At 40.2% G+C, this 21,331-nt stretch overlaps 1 protein-coding gene across 3 annotated transcripts in view; it reads right to left on the reverse strand.

Moving 5' to 3' along the window:
- cald1a (caldesmon 1a) overlaps positions 1-20,340 on the reverse strand; it is an 88,043-nt gene extending 67,703 nt beyond the window's left edge. For all 3 annotated transcript variants that reach the window (XR_013792656.1, XM_079552459.1, XM_079552457.1), the window contains exon 1: positions 20,261-20,340. The gene's annotated coding sequence lies outside the window, so the exon portion shown is untranslated. The remainder of the gene's footprint in view (positions 1-20,260) is intronic.
- Between the last annotated feature and the right edge of the window lie 991 nt (positions 20,341-21,331).

Raw genomic sequence — 21,331 nt, forward strand, 5'->3', positions numbered from 1 at the left:
TCTTTAAGCGTGCACCGGGGCTTTTCAAGGGTATTACATGACAAGGTATTTTTCAAAATAAGGGCTGCATTCCTGGAGAAAGATAGGAGGAGATTAAGAAATGGAGTGGGTGAAGTGGCAGGAGAGTGGTATGACCCAAACAAGAGGCGCGATCACTTGCAGCTGCGGCGCTGAGGTGGACTTGGTGAACTAGAGGTACATGTCATTGTGTTTTACTGCGCCATTTTAAGTAGCAGTAGTAGCAGTAGTGTATTTGAATCTTTGAATCAGTCATCTTCATTGCCATATCACCCACACTCACCTAAGAGAAGGATCGGCCCACTGTGAATGTTGTATGTATGTTATAGAGTTGATGAGGTTAAGTAGGATGTCTATGCACTTTCATTTGGCCGTTATATGTACGTAGTTCTTTTCCATTAAATGATCTTTATGAATTTACTCAGTGCTATCATTCTTAACACCACTCCTGCTTTATCTCTGTGGTTCTCAACTGGTATAGCTTTGGGACCTACCATTACACTAGGATGACAAGCTGCAACATACTGTATTTTACAGAGTTCGGGAATGTGATGTCATATCGCTAAGCATTATGGGATTAGAAGCAATTGTAAACTAATGGACAATTTAAAAGTTAAAACACTGGAGTTATTGTTCACGTTAAAACACTTGGACACCACAGTGAGTTAGATGTATTTACCAGCAGTAACTCAGCAGCTAACGGAGATGTTCCACCGCTTTTATCTCCACTTTTTATACTGTTTTTAGCTAATGTTAGTCAATGGAAATGTATGCTAACAGCTGCAAGGATGGCCGATCTCAATGGTAACTATGGACTTTCCTGAACTCCATATTAGATGAGCCTTTAAAGCAGTACTAAGTAACTCTTCCCCCTAGAGGCCATAAGCGCAGCTGCAAGTGTAGTAGCAAGTTACGATTTTTTAACTTATTAATTGTCTTGGAGAGTAAATACGACGCTGACAGAAAAGGCGAAGGGAGAGAGGGTTACTGTGCATCCAATTATACAATGGATATATTTTTTTTCACTCAAACTTGGCTGTAAATACTGTTTAAAGTGACGTTAGCCCGCAGCTAGCTTTGCCCGTTAGCATGTTAGCTTCTTCTTCGTGATTCCATTAGTGTGTATTGCTTTCTCCGGACCGGTGGCAGTCAAGTTGTAAACATGGTTTTCTGGCCAGAGACACCAGGGGGAGATGAAAGACCCTCCAATCATCCCATAAACACTTGTATTACCTCCACATTGACTATGAACAGGATTTATTAAGGTAAACACGTTACTTAGTGCAGCTTTAAAGCAGTACTACGTAACTTGTTTATCTTAATAAATCCCTTTCGTAGTGCCTATGGGGATAATACAGTGTTGATGGAATGATGGGGGGGGGGTCTGTCGTCTTCCCCTGGGGTCTCTAATAGAATCACGAAGAAGAAGCTAACAGGCTAACGAGTTAAGCTAACTGCGGGCTAGCGGCACTTAAACAGTATTTACAGCCAAGTTTGATTGACAAAAATGATCTCCATTGTGTAATTGGATGTACAATATCCCTCTCTCCCTTTGTCAGCGTAGTATTTACTCTCACGGACAATGAATGAGTGAAAAACCGTAACATGCTATGACACCTGCAGTGGCGCTTATGGCCTCTAGGGACATGAGTTACATAGTACTGCTTTAACAGTACTTTAACGCAATAACAGTCATTTTAACAGTCTACGTCTGTGTTTTTCCACATTTTCAGAACCTATATTTTGTATAATGTTTCAGAGAAAGGCTCTCGCGAGTCACAAACCACTGAAAAGCATCCCGGGTCCCGAACCACAATCTGAGAACCGCTGCTTTATCTTACCCATGACTCCTCTCCCCCTCATCCAGGAGAACTAGTGCAGACCCGACATGCTGTGAGGGAGCTGATGCGGCACGGGGCCATTTAATGTTGGATGTGCTGGGCCTCCTCAGCCAGGTGTGGAAACCAATACACGTCCCTAAAAAACTATACTCTGCAGACACATGATAAATGGGCTTTGGTCTCCATGACAGGGACCAAACGGAGGTAATTGGTATTTTAAAAGGTAAGAGACGTGCACACAGGTTCAGGGTAGACTGCACTTTCTGTCAGATTGTCTCCTCTAGACGACTTTCCGGTGCACTGTGTCAGTCGATGTTATTTTTGAGTCAATGTGAATAGAAAAGCATTCCAAATACACAATTTCAGAAAGACCGTCCAAGTCCCGATACATACTGTATGTTCACAATGTGGGCATAGTCATTCCTGCATGTAGCCAATGCATTTATATTCAGCTATGTATTGAGTTTGTGGAAGTACCTCTCCAAGCAATCTCAATCCTGTTTGCAGCACATATTCCACTTTTCTGAAAGTTGGGAGTCGTTTCAAAGCACTGCAGCAAAAGTTTAGATGTGCATTTTTGTGCTATAGCTGTTGCTATTATTATGTTAGTGACAGTCCTCCACAGTCCACCTCAAAGAAAAAAGAAATAGTACTTTTAACGGAGCAGTAAAATGATCTAACTTTTGTTCTAAATGTACCAAATATTTTAAATAAGTTCAGAAAATAAAGGAAAAGTGCAAATAAACGTCCTTACAACTAATATTGAGCCAGAAAATAAATTGTTTATCAGTCACTTGAGATGACTTCCCACATATCCAAGGTAAGATATTTCTGTATTTGTTCCCAGATAAATTTGTCTTAGACACAAAGGCGGACGGATAAAAGCACACCCATCACATGAAAAAAGAATATACAGTACATCCCACAAAAGGCGCTTGATTAGAGCAGGTTCAGATAGTAAAAGTACAAAAGCTGTCTCACAACAACAATTCTGGAACCCATTCATAAAGATAATAAAAGGCCATGAGAAAGGCAGGCAAAAAGAGAACAACACTTGTATAGTATTGTAGAGTGCAAAGTAGAACCAGGTGAAATGTGTGCGGAACAGCCGTCTTATTTACTCTTGTATTAGACAACACAAGTCCAGAAGTATTATCATTATAAGTAGGGGTAGCAGTCACCTTGCAGGGAAAGGAAACAGTTATCCCTGCATTTTTATGAGTAGTTTCTAACAAGTAATGATCAGTGATTGTGTAGTTTTACCCTTAATTACCGGTGCGGGTCCTGCACTGTTAGATAATAAAATTAAATTGCTATTTATCATAACACAGTGTTATTTAACTTACAAATGTAAAACATATGCACGTCATGCCCCTGTGGACTTGGTAATTCACAATCACTGCTTTCTCAGTTTTTATGTTCACTGTTGTAGCCTCGCTCATGGCGATGTGCGTGTATCCAGATTGACTCAATTTCTTAAAATCGCAGTTGGTGTCACTGTTACACACATCGCAACTAGTTTAGAAGAGCAATAGCTCTTGAATTAAATATTTTTAAATGTGACTTGTTTCGCACAAGGCATAGCAGCATCCTGTAGGCATCCTTCAGCTTTCAGAGCATGCCTTGATGAAGAATTACACCCGTTTTCCTGAAGATCAGCTTATTACAGAATGTATTATTACAGAATGTCGTGTCCAGCAATTTTCGAGCAGTTCTTCTAAATTTGATTGACTGTTTTATTCTGTGAGTGAAAAGCTATTGGACCAGCAGAGGACAGAGAAACACACAAGGCTCTTGATAAAAAGGTCAAAGTACTGAGAGAGATTTGTGGGACTGACTGAGACAGAAATTAATTTGTGTAGAATGCTGTCCATGTTTCACAAGACCTACTCTGTTCAGTGTTCACGATAGGGCTGAAACAACTAATCGCTTAATCGACAAATAATCAATTACTGAAATAGTTGACAAGTATTAATCGTTTTCTAGTAATAAAGACTCAATAGAGCAAAAATGACATGAACATTTTTTATTTTTATGGAAACCTACTTTGTTTTTGAAGTTAGGATCTGTAGTGTTTTGTACATTGAACATTTCATAAATATCTGTCTGTGTCTCATCCAAAGCAGAGTTAGCCCTGAGAGCCTCCAAAGACACTCACTTTAAGTTTACTCCATCAACATGTCCTCAAGCGGCGCCACTTTCGCCAACAACTAAAGAGCGACTTCACTCTAATCATCAAAATCTCTGAAATTATTGGTGCAAATGTTCTCAAATTAGATGCAAACCCAGACTAAAACTACCATGAACCGCTACTTGTCCAAACTAATCGAATTTGGCAACAAACACGCCCATATGTTTATGACTATCAATCATATGTGAGAGAAAACCTTTCAAAGTTATAGCAATATAGCAGATTTTAGCACGGCAAGAAGTGTATCTCCATCATCAGCAGGAAACGTTTGGAAACCTTTACATGTCTACTCTATCATAAGATTAGGGGAATCCTTATTTAAATAAATTCAATTCATACACGTATTACATGAAAGTATGTCAGTCTCCATTGTCCCTGGTTCAGTTTAGTCTTGGACATCACTTCACAGTAAGACAGAGCAACGGCATGTCCACATTGTATTGTCAGCTTAGAACATCTTGAACTTGTGCCGTTTTGCCCTCTGTCCATTTCTCTGTTATGTGACTGTGAATTCTTCCGCCAGAAATTCCAGGAAACCCAAGAGCTTCACGAGACATAACAAAGTCCTCTCTCTCTCTCCCCTCCACTGTAGATTAGACCACATTCCCAGCCGGCCCTGCACTATTAAAACTAGCTCTATTCTCCCCGCGGACTTAAATTGAATTTCATTTGGTGGCTGATTGGCTGAAATCACACAGCTCTCTTTCCTTTCTAATGCCTTTGCTAATTTTAACTGTTGAGAGCAGCAAGCAATCACTGCTGAATAACATTAGCAAGACGTTGCAAAGCAATAAATTATCAAATTTGGCTTTTAAAGTTTTGACGTTTAAGTATGAAGTTAAGGCCCCTAATTCCCACATTTATTAGGATGACACATATCTCCAGCAGCCATTAAACTGTAAATAATTGACTGGTTCTCTAAGTAAGCTGGTTCCTTTTCTATAATTTTTTTTCTTCACAACTTATACCAGAAGTAATTAATATTCTTTACTTCAAGATAACACTTCCTACTTTTACAGTTAAAGTCTATTCAAATACATAAAAAGAAAGAGTTGCCATGGCTGTAGTATTTTCTTTTGTAGATTCTTGGGTAGGTAATGATCTATAAAGGTGATAATAATTATAAAACTTAACTTTAATAACTATATTATACCATATTCAGTGAAAATGGGGTTATATAGTCATAGTTAAACCCACAGACACTATGATTGTTTGCTAATTCACCTTATTGGGTCCAATAATCTCCTGAAAACATTCTCAAGCCGGTCTGTAGCCCACATGTGCCAGCCTTAAAACATATAACTACATACTGTCCCACCCAGCTCGTGTTTACGTTTGGGCTGTGACTGACTGGTATTTCATTTCGCCCTGTTCTGAATCGTTTGCTTTGGCCCGGGTACCATTACTGCTCATTAAGTCTAACCTGAACTAATAGGGGCCCATTTTCTGCGGTGGTCTCCCAGGTGGCTGTCATAGGGGTGAGTGGCACCACATGACTACAGAAAACTTAGCTGAGACTAAAGCCAGACCCCGCAAGTTCTGTCACCAAACGTACAGTGTTTCGAGTTTAGCAGAAACGGCTTTCAAAGGCATGTGTAGAGCTCAAAATGTCAAAAATATCAAATCAAATCAAACTTTAATTGGATTTTGCATTTTACTTTGACATCATTTATGGAAACGTAGAAGGACAATTAGTTATATGGGGTGAAATATTCTAATTGCGGCTGATCTGCTCTACAATACAAGCTCAACACCAATGTATAAGTTACAATCAGCATGCTCAGGGACTAGCAGCAGAAATAAGCATGTAGTCATTGTTAAATATTTGGACAGGCCATGAAAAAAAAGAAAAAAAAAAGACTGGGCCTGGCAGTTGCCGAGTTGCACGTCCTGATATAGTGCTTTACTTTGTATCTTTGGAAAGATATGCCTCACACAAACCAGACCAACAATTGCCAGCTCGCTTTATATAATGCTGCAGTCCTGATCAACCAGCCTCTTACAAAAGGGGTGCACCAAGTCCACCAAGCCACATTTGCAACCTAATACAAAATATCTCCTGATTGAGATGAATGTATATTGTAAACAGTCCCTACTTAAAAGAATAAATGTACCACAGAATTTCATGCATTTCACAGCATGTTTGTAGGGATAAAAACTAAAGGGTTAGCAGGTTTTATACATATTAAAGGTGCATTAAAGCAGTACTAAGTAACTTGTTCACCTTAATAAATCCTTTTCGTAGTCCCTCTGGGGGTAGTACAAGTGTTAATGGGATGATTGGGGGGTCTTTCATCTCCCCTTGGTGTCTCTGGCCAGAAAACCACAATTGCAACTTCGCTGCCACCGGGTCGGAGGCACCAATATACACAGTAATGGAATCACAAGAAGAAGCAAACAGGCTAACGGGTTAAGCTAACTGCAGGCTAGCGCCGCTTAAGCAGTATTTCCAGCCAATTTTAAGTGATAAAAAATGTGTAATTGGATGTACAATATCCCTCTCTCCTTTTGTCTTTTCTGTCAGTGTAGTATTTACTCTCACGGACAATTAATGAGTAAATAACGCAACATGCTACGACACCTGCAGTGGCGCTTATGGCCTCTAGGGGTATGAGTTACTTAGTACTGCTTTAAAAGAACCTTCCATGTACTGTATTTATATTATATTTATGCTGGGTCTCTAAAGGGTCAAATACGCACTGATAAAAAGTTTTTGTTTTCAAGTTTGCAGGTAATATGTCTTTTCACTTCACTAATTGTTTTTTTTTAAATCTTAAGAAATTAAGTCGTCAAAGAGCACTCTTATTCGATTACTCTTAAAGGAATAGGCCACCGTTTTTACATACTGAGATATGTTCTTACCTAACCGTAGCCGAGTTAATATATACCCGTCTGGTCTTTGTCCGTGCGCTCTGTCACGCAAACGGAGCACATACGCAGCCTCTCCCACATGTCATATAGCTCCAAAAAAGCTCACGATAGAAGCTACCAAGCTCTTCCACGTGTTCCCTATTTAAATAAAGTCACGTGAAGTGTTTTCATGCGAAGTATATTTACACAGAAATGTAGCATGTCGATTTTATAAGCAGATAAAAAGGGGTACTATATTGTGAGGCGTAATGATACGAGGAGCACAACGTCCGCGCAGTAACTCCTAAAGACTGCCCCCGCTCACTTCCGTCAATAGAAGCTGCGTGACTTGTAGAGAGCTAGCAGAGAACAGTTGAAGAAGCCTCAAGTTTTAGCACAATAACTTGTGAACAATGCCTTTTCCGTGCATCGTGCCGGGCTGTGATAACAAGCAGAAAGTATATAGTGTAGTAATGTTTCACAGATTTCCAACTCACCCCGGACGACGACACAGGACTCAGGACCTCTACCATGAGGTAGGAATGCGAGAGCACTTTCCGAAAATATATTTTATGCTTGTTGTAAAAGGCTCTCTACAAGTCACGCAGCTTCTATTGACGGAAGTGAGCGGGGAAGTCTTTAGGAGTTACTGCGCGGACGTTTTGCTCCTCGTATCATTACGCCTCACAATATAGTCCCCCTTTTTATCTGCTTATAAAATTGACATGCTACATTTCTGTGTAAATATACTTCGTATGAAAACACTTCACGTAACTTTATTTAAATAGGGAACACGTAGAAGAGCTTGGTAGCTTCTATCGTGAGCTTTTTTGGAGCTATATGACATGTGGGAGAGGCTGCGTATGTGCTCCGTTTGCGTGACAGAGCGCACGGACAAAGACCAGACGGGGATATATTAACTCGGCTAAGGTTAGGTAAGAACATATCTCAGTATGTAAAAACGGTGGCCTATTCCTTTAAATTGCACAAGTATTGTGCAATTACTTGCAATTAAAATTGACTTTAAGCACTTTGTAGTTTCAAGTACTTTTTTTATAGGACCATACTGAATGAACTCAATTAGAACTTAATAAAGTGTGAACTTGCAGACATTGTAGTCAAATTTTGTAATAACCAGAATGTGTTGATCAAACGTGATGGTGACCAGTGGAATCTTAGTGTTTAGTTTCCATTAAGCCTTGTTTAATGATCCTATAGCCAGGATGAGCAGCTCATTTCACCCTACTGTACACATTCCCATATTATTGTACCTCTAATACAATGACTCATCAAATTCCACACCACACAATAATACAATGCTGACTTGTCCAAAATGTGTCAGCTGATTATAAATCAGTGTTAGTGAGAGTGCCAGGTCATTGTGTCCAAATGAGCATGTCTAAGAGAGAAAGTGTGTGGGTGTGACCAGAAATCTGCTATTGGCTGTGATTTGATAAACAGCAAACAAGCCAATAGCAACAAACCAGACAAAGACTGGACGTGTTTTCCCACACTTTTGAGGAGGCCAAGTAACGTTTGGATACTTTGCTAATAAAAAGCGCCAAAAAGGAGGTGGATTTTGTATATCTTGTTTAGTATTTATAGAGGCTATAGAAGAGAAAAAAAATATCTGTAAACTTTTGCCTTGTTTTTTGCAATTCAAAGGTCAAATCAAGCTAGATATCAGATATTTATAAATAACTTTGAAAAATCCTTCAAAGTATTGTAAAGTACAAGGCTGGTGAGTTAGTTATGAAGTGGAGATGTTGTTGCAAGAGCGTAAAGAAAACCCCACAGACCCAAAGTTTCAAAACGTCTGTGCATGCGCCTGTATTTCTCCAGTGGCTACGACCACTGATGTCTCCCTGAAAGGAGATGAGCATATTTGAATTACAGCGTCATCTTGGTCACCACTGGCTGTATGGATATGCTGGATAGCAAATATGTCAATACATGTGAATAAATACGTCCAGCAAACCATCCTGTGCGCCACGAAGTTGTAGTTCTTAGAGTTAGAATATTAATATGAGCAGGTCTCAATACTTTTGTCATTTCCTCTGGCTGCATGTTTACCAAATAAACTAATAAAGTAGAAATAGCAGGCTAATGGCTTGCTGGTAGGACGGCGGGTCGCGAAATTGGTATGGAGTTCCATGTCTTATCTTATCGACTCAAATTAGCCACTTTGCAGCGCAGGTCTTGTTACAGCGGCCATATTGCATTAAGGAAATAATCCACAAGGATGCCGGATTCTTTCTCTTACTATTAAGTTACCGGATGCCACAGAGGGGCATCCGCAACACTCTCTGATCTAGTAGGGAATTTTCAGAAGCTCACAGATGGTCAAGCATCAGCCAGAGAAGAGAATCTGGTGATTTTAAGAGTAAGATCAGCTACAAGTTTGCGCTAACATGGCTAAACAATACGGCAAAACAGAGACATGCGGCCCTGGAGGAGCTGCAAGAAGCTCATGGAGGATATTTGTGAACACGGACGAGTTACACCCTGGAACTCTATTGCAATATTTGGATTATATGAATGAAAGCTTCAGAAAGGAGGAGGCATTGAGTGGGTTAGCCGGACTTCTGTGATTGGTGAGTTTGGTCTTTTCTTTTTACATATAGATACAGACGGCATCTCTGGAAACGCCCATATATGGTCATGTTTGAAACCAGTAAAGGGGGAAAACAATTTGGAGAAAAATCGAAACTTTCTCTAATTATTCAAAAACTACTTCAACAAACGCTGAATTATGAATATAGTTTCCTACTAAACAAAGATACAAGGAGCAAAGTGGTTCAGCAGCCCATAAATAACATACATATCGGAGAATGCTAACTTGATGCTACATGTTAGCATCGGGCTAATGCGTTTTTTCACTTCTACTGAACAATCTGCTGCGAGAAAATATCCATATGGGCCCGATTTACACTTGACTTTAATTATGTGTGCTAAATGAGTTCATATTCCAGCAGAAAATGGCTAAAAAGAGTGAAAAATTGTGTTTCTCTAAAGATTCTATTTACCCCCTCGGCGAAGCCACGCCCCCTTCTATGACGAGATGTCGCCTGTATCTATAAATGCACTGTTTACTTGTATTTTTTTATGTAGGTACAGTAAAACCCCATGAACTTGTGGCCTTGTGAGTGCTCCGTATCGCACACAAACCATACATAAAACCGCACTCGATGTGAAACCGTCCAAAACACGTGGCCAACTTGTCACGCCGGGCCCATTGGAGTGAGTAGCATATTTGATTTATTACATTCCTTCCTAAGCCTTAGAGGGCTGTATGTAAATGGCAGTGTGTGCTTCTGATTAGCAGCCACAATTACTACACTCTATAAATGGCCTCATAAACAATTAGCAGCTCTGACGGGGGAGGCCTAAACAAGGACGTCGCACTGTGTCAGCTTATCCAGGTGGGAACAACAAGCTCATGACATTTCCCACAATTCTCCACCCCTTGCACACGCGCAAGATAACGCTAAAGAACTACGGTATTAACCATACTCATTCCCCAGTATCCATGTTGCCTGATTTCGATGGACGAGGGTACAGAATTAAGCAGAGACAACTTATGTGAGATACCTACAGTATGTTTCCCGAGTACATAGCAGCACTTTGTTTTTCCCCTCCAGTGCAGTGCTGACATTAAGCCTTTGATCCCAACCCTAAGCCATTATCTCAAGCCTGCAACAAATAGATGGTTAGGGGTTGAAAAATCCTCTTGGGATCAGAGGCACAACGTTCTTAATGCTTTAACAGTACAGATGATGGTCTGGAAACCTTTCTAGACTTAACCCCAATTTTAATCATTGGGGAAAAAAATGACTTACCTCCAAAATTGAACCCCCTTGGTTATAGGTATAGGTTAGATATTGGCAGTACAGAGGCATCACAGTCAAAAAACATTGCGAAATTGAATTGAAAAACCTTGTCAAAGCGGAACCGAGAAAATGATCACCTTTGCACTGCTTCCAAATAGGAAATGGGCTATACTGACAAAAATGAATAAATATCTCAATATTTGTGTAGACTTTCTTGATAACACATTTCCCCCCCAATTTTTCCCGTATTTTCCCCCCATATTCATGCTGTTTTCACCTATTTTCTCCCCTATTTTCTCATATTCCCCATTAAACAAAATTTCTTTGCATAATTTTAATAATAATAATAATTTTTAAATCAACAATATTGTAACTGTGAATGTCTTTACAAGTAAAACAAAATTGATTTTTATTAGTTTTATATATATTTAATTGAAGCAGAAAAAAAAGTTTCAATTGTATTTTTAGAATTTTCAGCGGGCCAATCAAAAGTGGGCTGTGGGCGGCAGTTGGCCCGTGGGCTGTAGTTTGGACACCCCTGCTCCAGGGTAAGGATCACAACTCTGGTAAAATTGAGCCCAACAGCTGTAATTGGGAGCACTAAAGTAAGTCAGACTTGCTGAGCATATTAAGTGGCCATGTGCTACTGCTTCGGGTGCATACTTAGTCCGGCCGTCAGAGTAATACAATAGAACTGGGAAGGCCTTTAGACGCCAATAGGACTAATATAGCATGTGTCTGTCACAGTCAGCGTTATAACACAGGATCTGCTGCCACTGCTTTGGAGTATTAGGGTATAAACGCTGGCAAATACTTTATGTCCCAACTTGGGTCGCTCCCCATGTTTGTGCATGCTCAATTCAACTCAATATTGACTCAGCACATGTATATTTCGGAAGTGAGAAATTAAATATATAATATATATATGTAATTTTGTATTTAAAAGCTACATTTAAGCAAATTAACTTAATATTAATAAACACAATATGAGAAAATACATTAAAATACATTCAATAATCCCTTGTGATTGATAGCATGGAATGTACATAATCTCTCAGTTGTTGTAAATGCAATCAAATATGAGCATATTCAGCATGGATTTAAATATTGTCAGTGTCGGACTCGTCTCATATCTTCTTGAAGACGATTCCAGACGCTAGCCACACAAAAACCGAAAAACCGCCTCACCATGTTAAGTATTAATTAATTTTAACACCTGATAATTTGCAATAAAGGAGCCAGTTGGTTCTGTCCTTGCTGTCCCTATTCTTTAGAGCCTGCATAGTTATTTGTCTTTCTACTTAAGTGGTTCACATTTAAGATTTTGTGAAGAGATAAACAAATTATACAGTATTACAAATAGACAGACACGACAGCCAAGTTTGAGAAGTTCACCCAAACAATCCTTAAAAGTAAATGCTCAGGTTTATTCAACAATACTGTCAAACTTCGAAGGATTTCCAAACAGAATTATAGTTTAGTGAGTCATGCGAATGGCCATTTAAGGGCACATCCATTGTTTTATGTGTATGAGGTAAGGCTTCACTCCATCATTACCACATACAAGGCCGACTAGCTGACAGCCTCCCCGGTTCTCACTCCCGTCTGTGGCAGCGATCCAACATGCTGTAACCATAAAACAAATACTTGAAGCACTGGGTGAGCTGAGCACCTCCATGGGCAATAGCTCTATTTCACAATATATTATAGCGCTCAGACGTGAAATCATTTTCAACTGGTCTCATCAGGGATAAATGCTACTGATTTTGCATACAAAAATCTTCTTCTACTAGAACTTAATTAATGAAGGTCCTTTCGAGAGACTGTGTAGGCTGAAAGTGAAAGTGCCACCAAATTTTGAGGCTTTTGAATGAAAACTCAGGGAGAAGATGTCAAAAGATCAAGAGCCCAATATGGCCGACTTCCTGTAGAGTTTAAGGAGGGGCCACGTGGTCTATGTCCCTGCCCAGTTTCATCTTTGTACGGTGACACTTCTTCCGGCTGGAGTCCTATAGGCCTAATGCTCCTATTAGAGCTCAATGGCTAAAAGTATTTGATCCCTTTTACTTGTGTATCAGTAAATGTTTGCAACGTGAATTCTTGCTATTACGATTTAAAGACGCATTATGCAACTTTTTATGCAGGGGAAAAAATATATATTATATTTGTGCGGGATTGACCGTTTTGAGGCCAAATTGCTGTATGGGTGGTCAGCATGGCACCTTCCATCCCAGTGGCCTCTACAACACTCCAGGAACAATTGTTTTGTAGGTTTTCTTTGTGAGAGGCTCCGTCAGCAGTGAAACCCAACCACACAATAGATCCTGAGGCGTCCTAGAGGCCACTGTGATGGAAAGTAAAGGCGCCATGTTGACCAACAGTACAGCTGCTGGTCACTAAAAGGTCAAATACACACAAATAAAATGTTTTTTTTCCCACATAAAAAGTTGCATAAAGCACCTTTAAATAAATGCTTGTGTTTTAGAGCCCAATATGAGCCCAACATGGCCGACCCTATTCATTAGGTGAAATGTTACAGCGGATGCCTTCTAATAGGAAACTTATTCTGAGCAACCGAAATGCAGCGCACGAGACCCATCTCCAGATCTTCAGCCATCTTGAATCTTTTTTTTTTTGCTTTAAAAACAGATGGATGAACAAACTTGTTCTATTCTAAAATAACCATTAAGCCAATACAAAAGGCTATAGTACTATAAAGACATCACTGCTTTTTTTGTTGTTGCAATGTACACTATACTGCTCAGTGCCAGGTAGGAAATCACATGCCAAATCGCAATCCCAATATTTGTAAGTCAAATCGTAATTGGGTTTTTTGTCAGAATCGTGCCGCCCTAGCGCCTGGCCAAAGACTCCAACGTTTGGGGTAAATTTTCTCCCCGCTAAAACCTCATAGCTTCAGCGGGACAAAGCAAGAACCGTCCACTTCCCGATGTGATCCATAGAGCGGTTAACCTCACTAACTGTGTAAACATATGACTTCAGCGCTCATGTGTCCACTCTTGAGGTATTCTGCACGCACCACTGAGATTTACATCACTGCATCACCTTAAGGCTCACCCCTTAAGCCCCCATTAGCCAAAAATATGGAGCATTTAGAAATGAAATGGACAGGTTCCTGATTCCTGTTTGTTTTGTTTTTGTAAAGCTTTGGGACCGAGAGAGGGGTGAGGGGCAGAAGTGAGGGGGTGAGGAGAGGACAGCCACAACCAAAGCTATAAAGCAAAACGATAATGGTTTGGGAGGGAAATAAGGTAAATTGTCGATCGATAGATGTATTTGTAGATGTATTCTAGACCTGTACTTTGCCATTCTGACATTAAAGTGGTCAGCAAAGTTAATGAGGTGCCTGCTCTGCCGTAGGGACACAATGTGCACGTCTTGTGGTCCCACTAGGAGAAGGCCAAAGGAATACACAAGGCCAATCAGCAAACAGAGACATTTCCTGTGCTTGTTTTATCAGATGAAAAGAAGCCCAAAGGCTAAATGTCCCACTCCACAACCTCCTACAGTTCTGTACACCGGCTTTGGCCTTTGGGAAAAGCAAATGAACATGCATCTTTTGGGGATGACATCAGAAACACGGCTAAGGTGCAGTGACCTCACTTTAACACAATGAATCATCTATAAAAATTACGAAGAAAACCATAGACCATGTGCCAGAGAGAATTTTTTACTTTTTAACCTACTAGGCCACCTACCTTTTTTAGAAGAGCAAATAAAAGTGATAACAGTTTTGTCTACCTTCTGGCATTGGCTTCTTTTTGAAAATGTCAATGTCACCTTTAAAAATAAAAGTACAAAGGACAAATGTTACCTTTAAAGGAACAGGCCACCGTTTTTCCATACTGAGATATGTTCTTACCTGAGCTTAGACGAGTTGATGCATATCTGTCTGGTCTTCATGCGTTCCCTCAGTCACGCAAAACGACCAAAGATGTTGTTCACATTTGGCCTCTCCCAATGCATTCCTATAGCTCCAAACGAGGGTGACGTTGGAAGCGACCACGCTCTTCCACGGGCACGAATAAAGGCCAGACTGGTACGCATCAACTCGTCAAAGCTCAGGTAAGAACATATCTCAGTGTGGAAAAACGGTGGCCTCTTCCTTTAAAGGTAACATCTGTCCTTTGTACTTTTATTTTTAAAGGTGACATTGACATTTTCAAAAAGAAGCCAATGCCAGAAAGTAGACAAAACTGTTATCACTTTTATTTGCTCTTCTAAAAAGGTAGGTGGCCTAGTAGGTTAAAAAGTAAAAATTTCTCTCTGGCACATGGTCTATGGTTTTCTTCGTAATTTTTATAGATTGTCATTGTGTTAAAGTGAGGTCACTGCACCTTAGCCGTGTTTCTGATGTCATCCCCAAAAAATGCATGTTCCTTTAAAGATTGGATGGCAAGCCTTCATCCAGATTCCAATCATCATCGTGTAAAGAAAATCAAGAGTATAGATACAGTTTGTTTCTTACAGTTATGAAACTTTTGGCAGGCAGTGGCATCTGGAAAGTAGCAGATGGTAGACCAAAACGCCAATTACCAACACTGACATGCAATATAAGATAATCTGGCTTGAGCGACTGCCGTTTAAAGGACATAGAGACACAACTTCATCAGAGTGTGACTAAAGCCTAGTGGAATTCACAGGTCTCTCGTGGTCACATGACCAGCTCAGAGCACAAGATTCAGTGTTTGGGTATCAGAGTTAAAGGGAAGGGCAGGGATCAGAGAGGAGGTTTGGCACCATTTTGGAAAAACGTAATTTGAAGATGAGTATTAAATCGTCTCAAATTATATCGGCAGCTAGTGTTGTGCTTTATTTAAATTGCTTCACTCCCATATAATTCCCCGCAGAGGATGAGCGTTGTGTATGCACAAACATAGGGCTGAGTTGTGATGTGAATTTGTTAGTATAACAATAAATGTTCGATGTATTGTGCAGCCCAAACCTACTGTGACTTCTCTCCCCCAAAACTACAGATTTAAAACAATGACAGCACTGACAGAACAGTAAATTGGACTTAAAGTTGAATGTATTTGTGGTTTTGGAAACGACATACGGAGTCAAACAAATCTGCACCACATTAGGCTAAAACACTTGGATACAGTAAACATGGTTGACAGGAGCCCAGTGCTCTGTTAGGCTGGCGCAGGCACCTGCTGTTTGGACCACATTGCCAGCATACAACCAAACCACATTTGGAAAGATCCATGTACAACACAAAATGAGTAAACATCACTTAAGCCAAAGGGACAGTCAAGCAAACACCATTTGCATCAAAAAAGTACGTGTCACTTTTGTCTCTTACACATGTCCACAGTCATAGTTTTAATGCACATCCAAATGGTCTTCATATGACAAAGGAGTGTTCTCTTCAACCTTTGAGAGTTGAAATTCTAGACAAGATGATTTATAAAAATTTTCTTTGAACCTTGATCATGATTTCAACTTTATTACATGATTTTCTTAGTACCTTTATATTGCATTTAAGACATGAGACTTGAAGCAAATTGGATCAATAAATGAACACATGGAAGGAAAGTGATCATTTCCTGGATGTATAAGGAAAAAGGTAAACTGAAAAGCAACAACTTTAAAAGTGGACCTTTTTATTGTTTGCTCAGCTACTATTCTTTACAATATTACATGTCATTCTGAGACCTAGCCCTCTAATCCACTTAGAACTAAGCTACACCATGCTGGTGAACTGGTAATAAACATACATAAGCCTGCTTTTCACTGTTTGCCACTCAGTTGGCTGCCTGGCTCTGCGGTGGTAAGAAACAATTGCCTTCTCTGGAAAGACTGCATTCTTATTCTGAAACCTGATGCTGTGGAGGATTATCAATATGAAACTCTACAGCCGCTAGATGAATGCATGTAAACACATCTGCACTCATTTGACAAATGTTTTAACACTTGATTGCACACAGGAACCGGCAAAAATAAGGTTGATTGCGCTTTAGCTTTCATAGCGACTTGGAATAACGTTGGAGAGAGAAAGGCGCTGTGTACAGTGAGCAGAAGCCTCCACCGCACAGTGGAGTTCAGAGGCTGACTCCGGAAATGCATGGCAATGTTCCCTACATCCTGCCTGGCCTTAGCCCTGTGCCTGCTGCCAAGCCCCTCTTATCACTGTGTGCAATTACCTCAACATTCGTCTGCAGCCACATCATACTGTGCCAACTATAGAATCCCACTCTAAGAACACTACAAAGAAATACATGGATCACTGGAGGGGTCTGTACTTTTCTTTGTGGCTTCTTTATAATGGTTTTACCAAGCATGCATGCTCAAAAGTTGCACATACATTAAATCCTAGAAAGAGAGAAAGGAGACAAACGAAGAAAAGTTTGCACCGTCAATGTAAGGTTGCAAGAGGGAAAAGTATTGTAGTAAGTTATGGAATTGAAGTTTATAATATATACTGTGTGTACATAGGACATTTTAAGTAACCCCAAGCATTTGAACAGTAGGCTGTATAATATATATTATTATAAATGTAGCTTCAGTTTCCCCTGGGGTAGACTAACACATTGGTATTACTCAAGTGTCCCCAAGCATTATCCGATAAATCATGTAAAAATTATGTCATAAAACTTTCGGAATGGCGGTGCCTGGTAAATGAAAATTTGTACTCTGAAAAGCGTTGTATGTGATTACAGTAATGAGTACAAAAAAGTCAATGGAACTCGTTGTATGTGCTCATAAAAATAATTGTATAACTCTTACTCCATTACTGTGGTACATTCCAGAGGCTATTCCAATTATCTGTCACCAGGTCGGCCCTGTTGCCTTATAAGGTACGGAGGGCATTCTCCACGTGTTTTCCAAACACTGCACAACTTTTATCAGATTCAGTTTCATGGACAATTACTGGTTCTGTCCACAGCCCGAGAGAAGATAGATTTACCCAGTGCTGCGCCCTCCACCAACACTCCTTCACACTCATCCTTTTTCCATGCTTCCAATTCACAGAACCTACTATGTAATAAAGCCGAGATCAAAAGGCTGGAAGGGTGATTGGAGTACAATGCGGAGAGTGGTGGGCCTTTTGTAATGGTTTGCAGTTTGCAGACACCTTGAAACCAGGAGAAGAGCATTCATCAGCATGTCTCTCGTAGCCTTCACAGTGGCTTCTGTATCTGGTGATGATTTGATATCGGAGGGCCTTTCTCTAAACCGTAGTAGTCATATGGGACCCATTATTGCTCAGGGGCAACCATACATTCCAAATGTACTATAGCCTATATCGGGGTGGGCTATTGATTTTTACAAGATTAGATTAGATTAACTTTATTGTCCATCTCGGAAATTTGTCTTCACCATCACAGTCACAAAATCACAAAGTCACAATAAGACAAGAGACAGACAGTAGCAAAGACAATATGAATAAGTTAGTGATGAAAAAAATGGTATGTGCTGCATACTCCACTAGCACTTATTCCTTTGGATTATTGTATGAGGCACAAATGCATGGGCCACTTGAGTAACCTGAACTGAGTTAGAGGGCCACACCCACGCCAACTAGTAGCGCAGCGGTTACTTGGCGCTCGTGCTTCATAGTAAGAGGGTCTGGGTTCAATCCCCGGGCGGGGTATTTCTGTGTGGAGTTTCCATGTTCTCCCTGTGTCTGTGTAGGTTTCCTCAGGGAACTACGGTTTCCTCTACCACTAAAAACATGTACAATACGGATGAATGTTGTGTGCTCGTGAATGAATGGTGGTGTCAGAGCATTGGTGCAGATATGTGCAATCGCGCTTCTGTCAGTCTACACCAGGGGAAACTACATACGTAGCTCACCACCACCCTGTGTGGAGTGAGTGGAGACTAAATCTCTGACACTAAGCAAAGCGCTTTGGTCATGTGAAAAGCACTACACAAATAAACTTCTATTCCATAACTTAAACTTTATTCTGCTGAACTTTCTCAGAATAGCAAAATGCACAACATTATGTCTGGAACTCACTTGATGGTAATTGTAAATTGTATATATATATTTTTAAAAAAAGATAACTCGACTGATGTAAAGTGATTGTGGAGTCGACAAAGGGGCAGATACATTCTTCTCTCTGCTCCTTTTTAATGTCACTTTTGAATGAAATAAATAAAATTAAAAAATAAATACAAAATTGAGCCCACTCTGGCAGAGCATGGTCATGGTGCATCTGATACACTGCTACTCGCTTCAAATTTTGCCAGAAATTTTATATAAAGTAAAATATGGAATGAGAGTCAAGGGTCGTACACGACCATAACACAGGGTCGCTTGTGTACGACCAGATCCGGCCCACAGGCCGCAGTTTGCCCACCTCTGGCCTATATGATATTCTTGCAGAATAACACAGGCAACCCATTAATGAAATATACAGTATATAACAAAGCAGGGCAGTTAAGTTGGTAAAAACAATATTTCAACATTGGTCAGTCTCAAAAATTGTCATGGGGCTTTTTTGTTGTCAAGTCTGCAGCCAATTGTTTGACAGTAGCAGCATCTCATTTGGATCATGAATCATATGAGTAAATACTGTATTTATTTGCTTTAAATATTAATTAAAAATAATACTGAATTAAAAATTTGATTGATCAACAACAACAAAGAAAAATAAAGAGGCCTAAATATCTCCATATCGCCCAGTCCTACAACCAAGTAATAATATTGCTTGTTCATTTATTCCATTATCTGTCAATCTATTATTGCAGCGTTTGCAAGAATATTGTGCAAACAATGCGCAGAGATTTGGTACGTTTTTGACGCAAATTCTGTCTGTCTGTCTGTCTGTCTGTCTGTCTGTCTGTCTGTCTGTCTGTCTGTCTGTCAGTCAGAGGTGCAGAATAATGCAGTGGCAGGATTGGAGCCATGTCTTGCGTCGGGACACAAGGGCCTGACCTGAAGGGGGGCAATGCGTGCATGCATAGGCTACTACATTTCACAAGCCGGCAGAATATGGATCTACTCCATGGCGAAAGCTCCACATGTCCATTTAAGCTGTCTGCATACTACAGTGTAGCAACAGCAATAGCAGCAGTAACGTCATCTGATGACACCTTTACACATATGAACAGGATTTGGGGTAAAACAGACGCTAAGTGGTGGGGGGGGAGAGAACTGCATCTTTCCTGCTTTGGGGCGATGCTAAACTTGTGCGCCCAGAGAAATATGGACAACCCTGGCTGGCCCTCCATAAATGTCGGTAAGAATCTTCAGCTATCCGCGCACAGAGCAGCGGGCCTTTGTTTACTGGCCTATTTAAAAGTTACTCGCTCGCGAAAATGCGTGCTACGAAGATTTGAGCCTTTTCAGTAAACTTTTATGGTGAAGTCGGCACAATAGAGCGAGAGGCTAACAGTGCACGGTCAAAAAGTAGCAGCCCATGCGCGTAGCTGCAACATCCCGTCCACTTTTCCAGTCAATAACCACTGAAGCATCATGGTGTTAGCCAAAGCGGTAAAGTTCTACGTCTCAGTTTACGCACGGTTTGATGCCAGGCGAGCGCACGGCACGGTCTTACCTGTTGATATTCGCAAAGTTGAGCAATAGAATCGAGTCCGCGGAGAAGAGAGGCAGCCCGTTTGCAGTCGGTCCACAGCGCTCATGAGAGTGATAAAAAAAAAACTAAAGTGAATACCCGTGCAAGCCCCTCCCTTCAACATAATTGCACATCTAAACGGACTGGAGGCACAGTGGTCTGCACTAGAGGCTTGGCCTACTGTTACAACTTACCTCAAACCAGAACATAAGAAAATAAAACAAGAAGACTAACTTTGACTTAACTTTTATCAAACTCTGGTGGTCCAATTTAATTATGTACGTGATAGTGAACATGAGCCAAAAAATAAAAGGATGCAGACAAGCGTAGTCCCCATTCCATTAAATTCCATTAAATAGCCTACTATTGCCTATACCAGTGGTTCTCAACCTTTTGGAGCCACGACCCCCATTATAACAGGTAAAGGGGTTCGTGACACCCCACCCGGGTCACACCGTGAAAAATAGGAACACTAGCCTATAGAATTCTTTTTTATTTTCTTATTTTATTTATTTATTTGAGCATACATTTTGCTCAAAAGGAGTAGGCTGAAGCAAAAGCTTATAAGCGCCTACCCCCAACTCAAAATGATGAACTTTTCATTACTCATAGTATAATCTGTGTAAACAAAACAACAACAAGGAACAATAGCAAAGAAAACAAAACAAAAAACGAAAAACTCGTTTCCTTTCAGAACAGCTTTTTGACTCACAACCACTGTTTGAACTATTCACATAATAACAGAACCAAACACTATTACACTATTACTATTTCCTGCAAGATCGCTCCAAAGCAAGTAACAAAGCGACCATTCATATATTTCTTTCAGTTTCCAATGCCAAATATCAGCCACATTCACTAGCTTTCATGACATAAGGGCACATTAATACACGTATTATAGTCCGTGTTCTTGTTGCTGCAGTTGTCATTACCAGGCTCAACACAATTTTAATCTATGTGCATTTTTAATGTATTATTATAATTTATATATATTATATTATGTACAGTGTATGATGTGACCCCTACATCGAGTGGTGCGTTAAAAAAAAAAAA

This window comes from Gobius niger, assembly GCF_951799975.1.
Source record: "Gobius niger genome assembly, chromosome: 2".
Classification (NCBI taxonomy): Eukaryota; Metazoa; Chordata; class Actinopteri; order Gobiiformes; family Gobiidae; genus Gobius; species Gobius niger.